The sequence below is a fragment of the Scomber scombrus genome, chromosome 19 (genome assembly GCF_963691925.1).
Source record: "Scomber scombrus chromosome 19, fScoSco1.1, whole genome shotgun sequence".
NCBI classification, from domain to species: domain Eukaryota; kingdom Metazoa; phylum Chordata; class Actinopteri; order Scombriformes; family Scombridae; genus Scomber; species Scomber scombrus.
This window is the reverse complement of record NC_084988.1, coordinates 15675896-15689412: the sequence shown is the minus strand read 5'-3', so window position 1 is coordinate 15689412 and position 13517 is coordinate 15675896.

Here is a 13517-nt window from a genome sequence, read left to right as displayed (position 1 = left end):
AAGTGGTCCCACAGTCAGAGAGCAGGTTATAACTCAGGCCTGTGGTGATACTCTAAACTCCATTAAGAGGTCCCACATGTGGAGCACATTCACAAGTTCATGGGTTGACGCTGTTAGTGGTGGTTTAGCTTGGGCCATTAAACAGATAAATGAGATGTTTTAAACATCTCTCTCATGCTAAAACATTATCTTCAAATAATAACCCCAAAATTATCTTTAATGTAAATATAATGTTCATGTCTGTGGGCTCAAGCAGGTGTACCGCTGCAAGCTTCAGATTACTCTGTAAACATGCCTCCCTGTAAACTTACAGGAGTTTTCTCAGCCCTCTGACATGTTATTGAAAGAGATAAAGGAGGCCAAGGCTAATGGAATATACCTTTTAATAGTAAATGTTGCATTGAGATTGATTGGCAGAGAGATTAGATTTATTCCTAGAAGTGGTAGACACATAAGTAAACATGTATTCATTCAGGCAACAAGATTTACTGGACTGCAATCACACTTGAGTGCTGCTGTTTATTTTTTCAGACCACAGAGTGTTTTTTGAACCCCAAATTAGTATATCCTCCCTCAGGGGCTATGTGTAAGAGTTTTAAAAGGTTTCCTCAGAAAATACACGTCAGCCACATTCATAAAGTAAGCCTTAGTCAACCGACAGTTGCTGTGTAATACTTGTGCAATTGGTATAAAGATGTCATTATAAGCTCAAATAAACGTTTCTATAGTTACACATGAGCTGAAAAGAAAAAACAGTTGTAATGTTTGATGCGTCATGCTGCTGTCTACAATTACAACATGGTCATGTTCAAAAGCTGCACTTTTATGGCTTTCTTAAAAACTGAACATATGCTTGGATCCTGATTAAAAGGACTTACCGGATATATAAACATAATTGTATGAAACTTGACCTTTTCAATTTCAGAGACAGCATGACGAAAAGGTGGAAAGACTTAAATAATTCTAATGAATCCACAGAGACTCATTTTTAGAGGTGGGGACTCCGAGTAATGGTGGAGAAATGACCGATTGACTGTCAGAAGAGGAGCCCCTAAGAGGAAAAGTACAGAAGTAGGCCGTGGCCTGAGCAAGTGTTAGGTGAAGTTCATCTGTGCGCAATTGTTTACACAAACTGTAGCCAAGCAAAATTGTGCACAAAGATTTATTTATGTGTAGAGAAATACATTCACTCAAATAGCTATAGCTTGTAGAACAAGGAACAAGGAAATGGGAGCAGGGCAGGGAGAGGGTGGGCGGAGGTCAAAGAGCTAGGGAAAGTTAATAACTTGAAAAAATAAATAATACAGCCGACTGATGGGAATTTGGCAACAGTGCTATTTATTGTCATCAGTTTATTCACTCTGCCTCAAAAAATGGCTGAACTCTTTGCTTCGTGGCTACTGTGCACTTGCTGGGACACAAGGTTTCATTACTCAAGACAATGTACATATTTGTGCTTTTGCGCCCGCGATTAAGTGTCTGGTCTTGACGTGTTGCTGCCAGCGAGATGGTGGAGACAACCAATCCCAGATGGCGTTCTGCCCAGAGGGGACAGATAAATGAGGACCACCAGGGTGGATAAAACAGCCGGACAGTGGCACTGTGTCTGGAGGATGAACGTGCATTATATTAACTATGTTTAAATAAATGCAATTGGTAAAGTGAGGCCTGACAGCAGCATATTTTCGAATTGCTAAATTAAATGAGTCATAGTTCTCTGTGACAAAATTGCTATGGCTTCCCATTTGTGGGGAAACATTTTCAGTGACATTGGCTGAAGTTTAATTTTCCATTACCCTAAAAAAGAAAATAAGCAAATAAACACACAAGTTCCAGGATGGTGAGGTTGGGGTTGTGAGAAAGGAGGAGCCTGTCTTCCCTGTAGTTCTTTCATTCTGAAACCAGCAACATTGCTCAGGAACAAACCCTCAACTAATCCTCATATCTCGCTCAAATATTTGGAAATGACTGAAGTTAACCATTGATATTATCTAATAGGAGTGATAGAGTATAGTATAGATTGGATTCAATATCCACATAAAAGCTGATCACTGATATGATGGTGCTCCACAAATACCTCATAGTTCTTACATTACACCATAAAATCTTTCATTTCCCTTATTCCATTTGCAGAGATGTAAAGTAATTTACTGTGCTTAGCTGAGGGATCTGTGGCAGAGCCGAGACACTTTTCTTTCAAAACTAACTGTGAGGTCCCTCCAATGTCCATCACTGATGAAGAACAGGACATTTATCCTGTCTGTAAGACCGTGACATCCCAGAAACATCAAGCGTGATTACAGGCATGATTGATTTCAGACTATACAAAACTGTGTGACCGTCGACCGATGACTTCTGGCGAATGCTTTCTATCTCCTCTGATTGGCCAGGGGGAAAATGATTGAAAGCTGATGTTTGACAGTCCCTGCAGTAATATCAACAGTTCAAATGTGGGTCTCGTCTGGGTGCTCGGGAGCAGTTCTGGTATTGGAAGGCATTTGAAGGTGTTGAGATAAGCTTTGAACTGCAGTGGAAATAGCTGTTGTTGAATGAACGCAGACCACTGACTAACTCCCAACACCCCAAGCCGAGAATGAGTGAAAATACGCAGTGCTAATCAAGAGAAAATAAACAGAGCAACCCCCCTGTCATCAGAAGAGGAATGACTGCAGGTTAGTGAGCCCTGGATGAGACACAGTTGACCCGTGCTCCTGTCAGTTTGGTTGCCTGAACTATATCACTGTTTCCCCCCCAAAGTGTGGAAACATAATTAGACCAGTTATCACCTCTCTGATTTTGCATTCACCACCGCTTCATCATTGTTGTTTATGTTGATGTGTGTCACTGCATGCAGGCAGAGGTTCACTCACTTAAATGGGTTACTCTGGATTACAGCCAATGAGGCCTAAGGGAGCCTGCTTACAAATGGTGAGCCTCAGAGGAGCCAGCGCGCTCTGTCTGGGGGACTCCATCCTAATCTCCAGGATCGGGGGAATTTTCCCATCGAGATGAGAAGCAGATGTCTCTCTTTTTCTGTCTCGCTCTTGTGCTGTTGCACCGACTCTGTTTCTGTCTCGCTCCCTCATTGAGTCAAACCTGGACCTCCGTCCCCTCAGGGACGGGAGAGGAACATGAGCACCATGGGAAGGGTGGCTGTCCCTGAGCGCAGTCACATGACGAAGGAGCCCTTTTTGTGGGAGGCACTGCCTTTAGGTACTGAGCTGCGAGCACATGGAGCCAGTCCAAGAGCTCCCAACTTTCTCATGGAAAAACGCAAACAAGACGATTTGATGAAAACGTCATGTTCTGATGATTCCCACTTAAAATGGACAAGTGCTGGCTAGCTGGCTTCTCTAGGTGGGCTGGCGCTGCTTTGACTTTACTGTTTTGTTCCCAGTGTTGATCCAGTGTGTGACCCCTGACTCTTGGCAGAAAGAGGAATCATGGACATCAGACATAAGAGGCTGGCCCTCTCTTCCTTTTCTCATCATCCCTCTGGAGTTGATACTTTCACCATAAATCTTCAGGCTCTGGCTCCGCCTCATGCACCTGCAGCTCCCCTGAGCCCTGCTCCCGCTTCCCTTGAGCCCAACCTCTTGGCTCCTGTGGCTCAGTTCTGACGTGCATACTCTGGCTCGCAGCGTAAACAGACAGAGACGAACTGTGGGCCAGTCACCGGGTGTTTGGTTGTAGTCTGTAAACAAATCAGCAAGAAGAGGAACAGGAGCTCCCAGCGGAGATGAGACTAACTGAGGCGGGAGAGCCAAGGGACGAGATATAAGGCTTATAAGGATTCCTGTTAAATGTCCAAGTTGCCATGCCATCATCCAAGATAAGGTTTTTGGTATGAGATTGTTTAGCCAAGTAGGATTGCAGGCTGGCCTAATGGTTGGAGAGATCATCCCTCAACCAAAGCACCAAGGTTAAAGCCCCCAATTTAGCACAGATTTCTTTCTCGAAGTGTCCTTGAGCAAAACCCTCAATCCCCAAAAGCCTCTGTGATGCTACTCTGCAGCTGAGCTTGTAGTCTGATTGCAGAGGGGAAAGCAACAGAAAACCACTCCTTAGGGATAAATTGATATCTTAATATGATTTGTCCTCTACAAATGCAAAACCCTGATGACAAACAAACATTTTTGATGCAATTGAGAGTTGTCGGAGCTATACACTTCTTGCATGATAAACTGCCTTTTTGGGAAAACAGTTAAGAATTCAACACAAATCTGAGAACATCTGGCTTCACTATTTTCTTGCCTAAACCTTTTGAAATAGTCTTTGGAGCTATGAGCTAGAGACCCAATTTGCAAGCCTTTCTAAATTCACATAGTGAACCCTGAAAAAATGTTGACTATAAACCTTACTACACTGTGCCCGATTATAATGAGCGAAGCACAATGAGCGACTGAGGCTGAAGTCTGAGTCATGGTTGAAGGTTATTGAGGAAGATTACTGAGTCCAGTAGTGTTAATAAGGCTGTGTTTACATTCTGCGGCTCAGTGTTTAAGCAGACCTGAATGACCTGGGATTAGAAGGAGGCTAGTGGTGGCTTGATGGCAGACACACACACACACACACACACACACACACACACACACACACACACACACACACACACACACACACACACACACACACACACACACACACACACACACACATTGAGATGACAAACGGTTGCAGATGAGGGTGTGAAGGGTGCGTTCAGGAAGCTTTCTATAGTTGTACGCATATCCATGTCAGCCACAGAACTGCTCCTGTTAGTAGACTTATCATTTACCAAATGCTGTATTAAATGATAGGTTCACATTTTTAGGTCTACTTTAAAATAACACTGACATACCCATACTTTGAAGTGCTTATTGTTCGCAATGCATGCTCATCTTTCTCCAGTTGTTCAATGTGGAAATCCCTTCCTGTGGAAATCCACAGTTCTCGTTCCCTGCAAAATGAATTCAGTCGTCAGCTGCAACTAATAGGCAGCATCTGACAAATCAGATGGGGATATTCCAAAGCTGCAGTCTTCTTCATTAAAATTTTGCCTTTGTGGTACAGTGTGCCTTTACTGAGCCACAGCAGAAGGAAGTAACACAAAGCAGGAATTTATTGGTAAAAAGACGAATAACTTCACAGGACCTGTAAACTTATTTAACAAATTTACAATAAATTACACTTTACCTGTTCTCATACCTGATTAACAGTGCATTAATAGTCACAGACTTGACAACTAAGTATGGATACTTTCTGAGTATTCAAAGTCCTCAAATGCACTAGTTTGGTGTCAATGCTGTGAATTTTAGGGTTACCTTTCATTGATAAAGATATGTATATTCTACACCAGCAGCTGAGTAGATTTCCACGCTAAACAAACTGACAATTGTTTGCCAGATATAAAGTAATAGTTACAAGTTATAGCTGGTGGATGTCTGGAATAGTTTTGATTGAAGGCTGTTTGTGACATGTTAACTAATAATACATATGGGTCATAGAGTGAGTGGGTTTGACCATGAGTTGTAAGCTGATACTACAGTATAACCTCTGCAGAAACAGTGACAGTGACAAACGGGAGAATTATATGTTAAGGCAAGCTCACGTGAAAGATGACATTAACCACATGTAATGATCAGATATAATTATATATCCAAGACTTTAAATCTCAAAACAGCCAGCTATGACACATTAAATTGAAGTTTGACAATGATCAGGTGTCTTTGTGCCTTTGATCAGAGAATAATCTCAATCTTTTTTTACACCTGATCCTGTATACCCCTTACATACAAAAGCAAGCACTTAGTACTGAAGTCATCTATCATTTTGACATATTTTGGAACTAAACAATTGCTACTCTCCTCTAATGTTCCACTGTCTAACCCCTGGGGTCTCTCCATTTGCACTTCACTACACCTGGCTTTAAAGAAACACCAGCCCACAGGCACCTGCGCCACCAGCACGGTGTAGATGGAGAGATTAATCACACAGCGGCTGAATGCGGGTGATTTATGGGAAACTGTGACAGTGTGTTCATAACACGCAGAAATGTATATGCGGGATGGCCCGGAGACTAAATGGTACAGCAGGAGACTAAATGGGCCATTATTTGGAATTCAACGCCAGGACTCAAACCAAAGGGGGGTTCCCCTGTCACTTAACCAAGGGAACTGAGGGGAAGAAGCAGTCCCACATCTGCAGCCTTTGATGGTGCAGTTACAAGTGATTCCCCCCTCCCCCTTGTCCTCTTCCCCGTGGTTTCCCTCCTCTTCTTATTATTCCTGCTTCTTCCTGAAAATACAAATTCCCACACTGTGACCAGAAGCAATCTGGGTGCTTTCTGTCATGACTCTCACCACAGAGATACCCAGCAGCTTTATGGCTCTGCTGGGGGAGAGGTTAGAGGGGTAAGGAGTTTGCCATCCTAAGGGACCCCCACTTCCCCCCACCCCCCACCCCTGTTTTAACTCTGCAGTCTTCCACATAACAGATAAACTCTGACAAATGGATTCTGGCAAGTGGTTTTTACACACTCATGTGATAGCGGGGGATTCAGCAATTATTCTCGTGCTCCCCCCTTCCCTACCCTCTGTTCCCTGTGTCTCCTGGGATGGCTCTTATCAATGTGAAGACAGTCACAGGAGGAAATGCCAACTTAACTTGAGGAGCCTGCACACTGCTGTTCATCTTCTGTCTGCAGTGACAAGGTATTTGCATCAGCGAGGGGGGGGCGGCATGTCTCGTAACTATTAGGCAGGGTGCCTTGTGGCACTCTGGATGGTGTGCTACAGTACAAGATCTGTGGTGTGCACTGTGTTGGGTCCAGGATCAGATTACAGGCCTTGGAGAAAGGGAGCAGGACAGGGCACAGAGCATGCAAGCAACAGGATCAGGCTGAGCACGCAAGCATGGGAAATGTGCTCATGAATCGACAGACCTTTTTACTCTAGGCAGGAAACACAAATCTGCAGATGTTGAACAGCTGGGAGACATCAGGAACTACAGCATGGGAAATAAGTACTCATGAAATATAGTATATAGCTCACGCTGTTGAGTTTTACATCTTGTAGCCTGTGAGATAGAGCGCTACTGTGTGAATCATGAAACTGAAATGAACAAATTGGAGTTTTGAATGGAGAAGCTCAGTGTTGCTGTCTCCTGTGTCTTTTCTTTTCTTTCTTTTCTTGTGCATATTCTCAATCCCAAAATGGCACAATCGTTGATGCGCTGCCTATTTTTTATCCACTGCTGTGCAAATTAGATGGAAGCTGAGGAAAGTGGAGCAGGGGAAGACATGAAAGCACTCCGTAATTTCTGAGATTCAGGCAGATAGGAGCTAAAATACTACACTCATTGTCCTGTCCAAAGCAGATTGTATCTGAGATGATGTGATGCATGCAAGCCAAGAGCGAGCCTCCTGAGAAATGGGAAATAAGTGAAAAGCCACAAATTAACAAGAAATGGTAATTCCCATCGACTGGGTCACGGAGGACAAGATATGAAATTTGGCACTCAGTTTTATGCTGCCAGTTTGTAAAACAGCAATCATAATTTGTTTCAGTGTGTCTGTGTGTGTGTGTGTGTGTGTGTGTGTGTGTGTGTGTGTGTGTGTGTGTGTGTGTGTGTGTGTGTGTGTGTGTGTGTGTGTGTGTGTGTGTTCAGAACTGGTTTACCTTTAATGGCAAGCAGAAAATGGGAAACACTATCGACTGTACAGCACTGCAGTAGATGTCAAATCAGAAACATCTGTTACTGTGCACCATCAATTCTCATGAATGAAGAACGATTAAAATGCAAAACTCTGCAGTCATTATCTATCTAGTTCTTATTGTATTTGTGTTTTTATTTAGAAGAAATATTTGCAAATGTTTAAATGACACATTTATAATTCTCATAAAAGTTAAGATACGATATCACAATATAACCTTGGTAGTACAACAACTTCCCAAGCTTCAAAGACTCTGAAAGCAGACAGCTGGAAAGGCATAAAAGCTTGACTTAGCCTTATCAGATTGGTGCAGGTTTTTCTCCACACATTTAAACATTTTCAATAAAAGAATGATCAGATATCAATACTTTGTACATTTCTACGTAATTAACAAAAATAAGAATGAACCATTAGGGACAGCAGACACATCTAGGTTCAACAGTTCATACACAACGTGTTCCAGCATAAATAAATAACTAAAAAATGAATAAGACATAATTAAGAAAAACACGTTTTCCAAATAATGTTTAAGAAAAATGTGAAAGATATTACCAAAGGCCCATAATATATTAAAAGCTAAATTTGAACGAATGACCTTAAGTAATATGGAAAAACTATACCAAAATGAAATATGTATAGCGTAAAGGTCTGATTAATACCGTCCCTGTGTTTGAGATTAATATCATATTGAATACAAGGACACCAAATTTGAGCACTTCTCACATGTTTTATAAGTGGTAAACTACAGTATGTAACTACTAAATGAAATCCACAATGTCACTGATAAGTAACAGACTGCTCTGTGTCAAAATTCAGAACAGCTGGAAATGACAGAAACAGCACTGTACTCAGTGAGTTTTATTAGTCTATATATTAACAAAATACATTTAGAATTTTCCTCAACTCACCTCTCTGCAGGCCAGAGAAGTACTGTCAGCATTGCAGTGTTTAGGGAGATAAATCTCAGTTTTTCCTGTGTTGAAGGCAGAAATAAGATGAAAGATTTTACAAATAAAAAAGCTTTGTGGTATGAAGCCAGAAAATAATAATGAATTATGTCAACTGTGATGTAAAAATGCATGCACAGTCCAAATGCATCATACTTAAATCAACTCATGAGATTTTTAGACATTTTGCTATCATGGATAATTGCAGTTTCTAATTTCTCAGGTATTTTTAGAAAATTATTTAATCTACCATTTTACCATTTACCATTTTATAAACTTTAGTATTTCCAGGTCACTTGTGTTGCACTTGCTTAGAGATATATTACATTTAATCTGGAGCCAGTCTGTCATAAGCAATATTGATCATTTTAAACTGGTCAGTCTGTTTCATATGTGGCATGCTTCGTAGACAGATTGTATCTTATTGACTACTGTATATAAACTGGAGTTTGGACTCATTTTGGCTCTGGGAGACTTGGCAATGACTATAACATCTGAAATTGCTCCTAATCTCAGTTCCCAGAAAAGTGGTGGGGAAATGCCGTCTTTCTGTGGAGTTGGAGCACCGTGACTCGCTCAGCCAGTAAATTATGTTTTTCATGAGGTGCCAGAGCGATAGCTTTTGGCAATGCGTGAGGAGGTCTCGTCAATTCCCAGTGAACACTGACACTGCAGTCTGAGGAGTGAGAAGCAGCATTTCTCTTACTCAGTCATGAGACTTCAGGATAGGGAAGTCAGCCCTTGAATGTGCAGTCATAGTTAATTTAGTCTAATTGAACAGCCAGCTAGTAGTAAATATTTGTAAAATATCTGAGAGAACTCAGAGTGCAGCTTGTAACTTTGATTTATGACACAAGTTGCCTGAAGAGGATGTCCTGAGCACTGGGATTTTACCTTAAATCCTATCACTAATACCTTGCTGTATGCATCCTCTGTCTTTATGGCAGTTAAAGCAGCTCTCATTCCTGTTTATAAATGAAAAAAAAGAAAGCTTTAAATCTAAATCCCCCAAGAGAGACATAAATAGGCAGCCTCTTTGGCCAGACACTGCCTTCTCTTTCTTACAGAGTTATTATATAAATTGCTTAAAAGAAGTTTCTTGGACTTGCCTGAGATAAAGTAGTGAAGATGAATGTTTTATTCATCACATGGGAATATTAAGAAAGTAACATAAATATAAATGGTAATGTATAGAATTACGTGTCACTGGATGAAGTCTTATTGTCGTACAATTTTGTATTTTAATAGCAAGCATTTGTATGACACATTTTAATTGGGTATTTAGTGTTGACTCAAGCTTCACCTAGCCAGTTATAAGCAATTGTGCACTGGACTTACTATATCTTCTTTCTCAGCGACAGACTCAGCCTTATTACCCACATTTAATGCAGCGTAGCTTTTGTATTGTGCCACATGAGGGTGACATTTAGTATCTTTCACACAGGAGGATGTCTAGTGTTAATGAGCTAATTAAAGCACTCATGGACCCAGAACTCCACCACTAAGACTCAAATGAGCATCAAACTATACAGTACAAATACCATCAGTGTCTTAGGCTTTTCTATCTATTATCAAGACAGATATGGTTTCTACATTCTGAAAAGCGCAAACTCTCCACTAAAAGAAAAACAATACATTTAATGCTAAGAGTGGTTTCAGTTTGGGTTAAAAAATATTGTTCCTGCTATGGTTGACTCCTGAAAGCGGCATTGAGCATATACAATCTACAAATCAAACAAGGCTAGAATAAATCTTTATAAAAGCCAGTGATGATGGGTTCTGTTGTTAGTGACCAGTTTCAATTGCAGCCAAAGAAATGGCTCTTATGTATCTGTTTTCCAGAAACTGCAACACATAGATACAAATAATTACTTTATTCTACAAATAAGACGTCAATGCATAAGCAATAAAACATATCATTGTCTGTGAATCCCTCATTAATGTCTCTTACATAACTGAATGTCAAGTTTAATTACTACCATCTATAATTAGTGCAAATGAATGCAGTTAAAAGAAACATCAGAAAAACTGGCAGAGCCGCCCTTTGATGATGCCTGATGATGGAAATGTGAAGCTTCCAGTTGAGAATAGAAATAAATGCAAAACATGCCAAACCAGAACAGGGCACAACTCAAGCTGCTTTTTACACATTTGTGAGCAAACACTGAAACTTTTCCCCAACAAACCTCTCTGTGCCTCTAAGACTTGTGGTCATTTGTCTGCTATGTCTCTGTAGGAAGCGTGGGGAAGGTCCTGGTTGTGTGATTTGCAGGTTGACCAGAGGGTGGCACTCTAGTAACAGCTGTAAAATGGTAGTAAGTACATAATATGTTGTAATATGCAGGGTGGATAAATAAAGCACCAACATCTTCACACTATAGAGGATACACATAAGAAATATAAGGTTCCATAGTACAAACTGCACACCTGATTAATCCATGAGAAGCTACAGAAACAAGAGAATTAGACTTGCTTTATAAAAAATCAAGCAGAAATTTGACTTTTAAAAAGTACACCTTAGATTTACCAATTCAAAATTACTCAAAAACTTATAGTCAATCTTGAATGGATCAAATTTTGAAAAATTAATAGAAAGTGACAGTACTTTAATGAAACATCTGCTTTCTAATACATCAAATCTGAATTTACAAGACATAATAAATATAATATGAATTTAAGCACCAGTGCATGGACACTGATAATAATGTGCTATGTCACATTTTGTTTCAGTACTCAGTGCCCCTTATTACAAAAACACACGTGTTACAAGCAATAAGCCAACCATAAGATATGATAATAATAACGCTTGTCATGCAATGGTAGAAAAAACAAGATACTATTGTACTAATACTCTGGTGCCTGGCAGTGTGAATGGAAAAAAAACCTCACAAGCTATTATTCATTAAAGTTAATGTGACGACACATGGTAATGACTGCATAAGGGTCCACTTTAAATTGTAATGCTGTATCGAGGTGTTTGTGTTCAACTAGAACTCAGGGAAAGACTTTTGAAATGACTATGAGGCTCGAATCAGAGACTCTATTGTGTCCAAAATCACTGTGTTTTTGTGATAAATTCATTTTCTGATATTAAATGTGTTTGAATTGTGAATTAAAATGTGGTGAGTGTATATTTAATGCATACATTCCATTGTTCTGGATTCAGATTTGCCTCTGAATCTGAAATGAAGCATAGCACTGCTGCTATGTGCCTCAGCACTGAAACTCTCTATGAAGACAATGACAACAACATGTTTTTGCATCATATGCCCAAATCATCAGGTATAGTTTCACCTTTGCTCTCTGGTAGATTAATGGTAGGCTTAGTGACATTTAGCTGGAGTGAGAATTCAAGTGGTCGATATATTGACTGATTGTTGATGAAATACGGAACAAACTGTGCAGGCGAAATGAAAAATCAATAACTTCATTACCATCAGTCATTATTGGTCAGTTGTCAGGTGCTAGGGACCATTTTCTGTTTCAGAACACTCCTTGAAGGCATATTGTAGCTAACAGTGAGCACTGATTGGGTTAAACTCCTCTTGCTGAGATAGTGACCATGGAAAAGAAAGTGTGATCCTGTACTTATACCACCTTAATAATTGGTTTAAAAAGTTGGAACTTTGAGGAGGAACAAGATCAATGTTTTCATGACTGAACTGGACAAAAAAGTACTCATGCTTACCTGTCATATTGCAATATGGAAATAAACAATTTGGACCAGATGTACCTGATCTTTGCAGGTAGAAGATATCACAGGTTTTTGCGGGACAATAATCCTATAAACCAGATGAATCAACTATCAGCATTCTGTATGTGAAAGCAAATGAGGTGAACCAGTGTACCCTTCATTTCTGTCACTCCAAATGATGATGGCATGTTGCTTATCATAGAAAAAACTAAACAGCAATGGCCTACAACACTAAAATTCTGTGCTTGAGTATTATTATTACTGTTTGCTGATTAGCACCTCTTGACAACATTTAGACAGCAACTCTGTATGAGTGAGTAATTGTAAAGAACCGTATAAATGAAAGCAGACGCACTGCAGTGTAACAGCTGCTGGGAGAATATGATTTAGTGCAACACTGGTTCTCAGCCACTAGGTCGTGTGCTCAGCCACGTGTCTCCATCACTTCAACCTGGGCACTGGCCTCAAGAGACAACTCTTACTGGAACAATGGCAGCTCTCAGCATCTCAGACCATTCTTCTTTAAAGGACAAAAAGAATAGCAGCTAATACAGAGGGCTCTGTGTCAGTGTGCCTCTCTTGCACTGGAGTTCAACGAGTTTGACTCTGAGAATTGACCCTCCTGGTTGATATAACACTGATATTAGATCGTACTTAATGAGCTGTGGGGAGTCTAGCTTCAGGCTGAGAGTTCAACGGGACCATTAATCTGGGCATGGAGCAGAAGAGAGACAACTATCTCCAACTGTAATTGTGCTGATGTAGTGCTGCAGATGGAGGAGACAGTGTTAACATCACAAAATAAAAAAAAAACTAACTATCCACAGTGAGCTCAGCCATGGTTTAACCGCTGCTGCATATTGGGTTCAGGTTTATGTCCTAATTGATTGTCTGTAGAGTTACGGCTCATCTGACTAACTGCTTCAGAGGCACGATGTCTCACAGGGCCTGATCATGGGAGATGAAGTGTAATTGCCTGGATATTCTTTAAAGATGACAAGCCACCCCTTTTCTCTGTCTTTAATGTGTTACTTCTGGTGTGTTTCACCAATTATCTCAACAGCTATCACATAGATTGCCAGGACATTTTGTACAGACGATCGTGGTCACCAGAGGATGAATCTAAATGACTTTTTGTGATCACTTTATTTATTCTCTAGCGCCACCACTAGGTTGATATTTG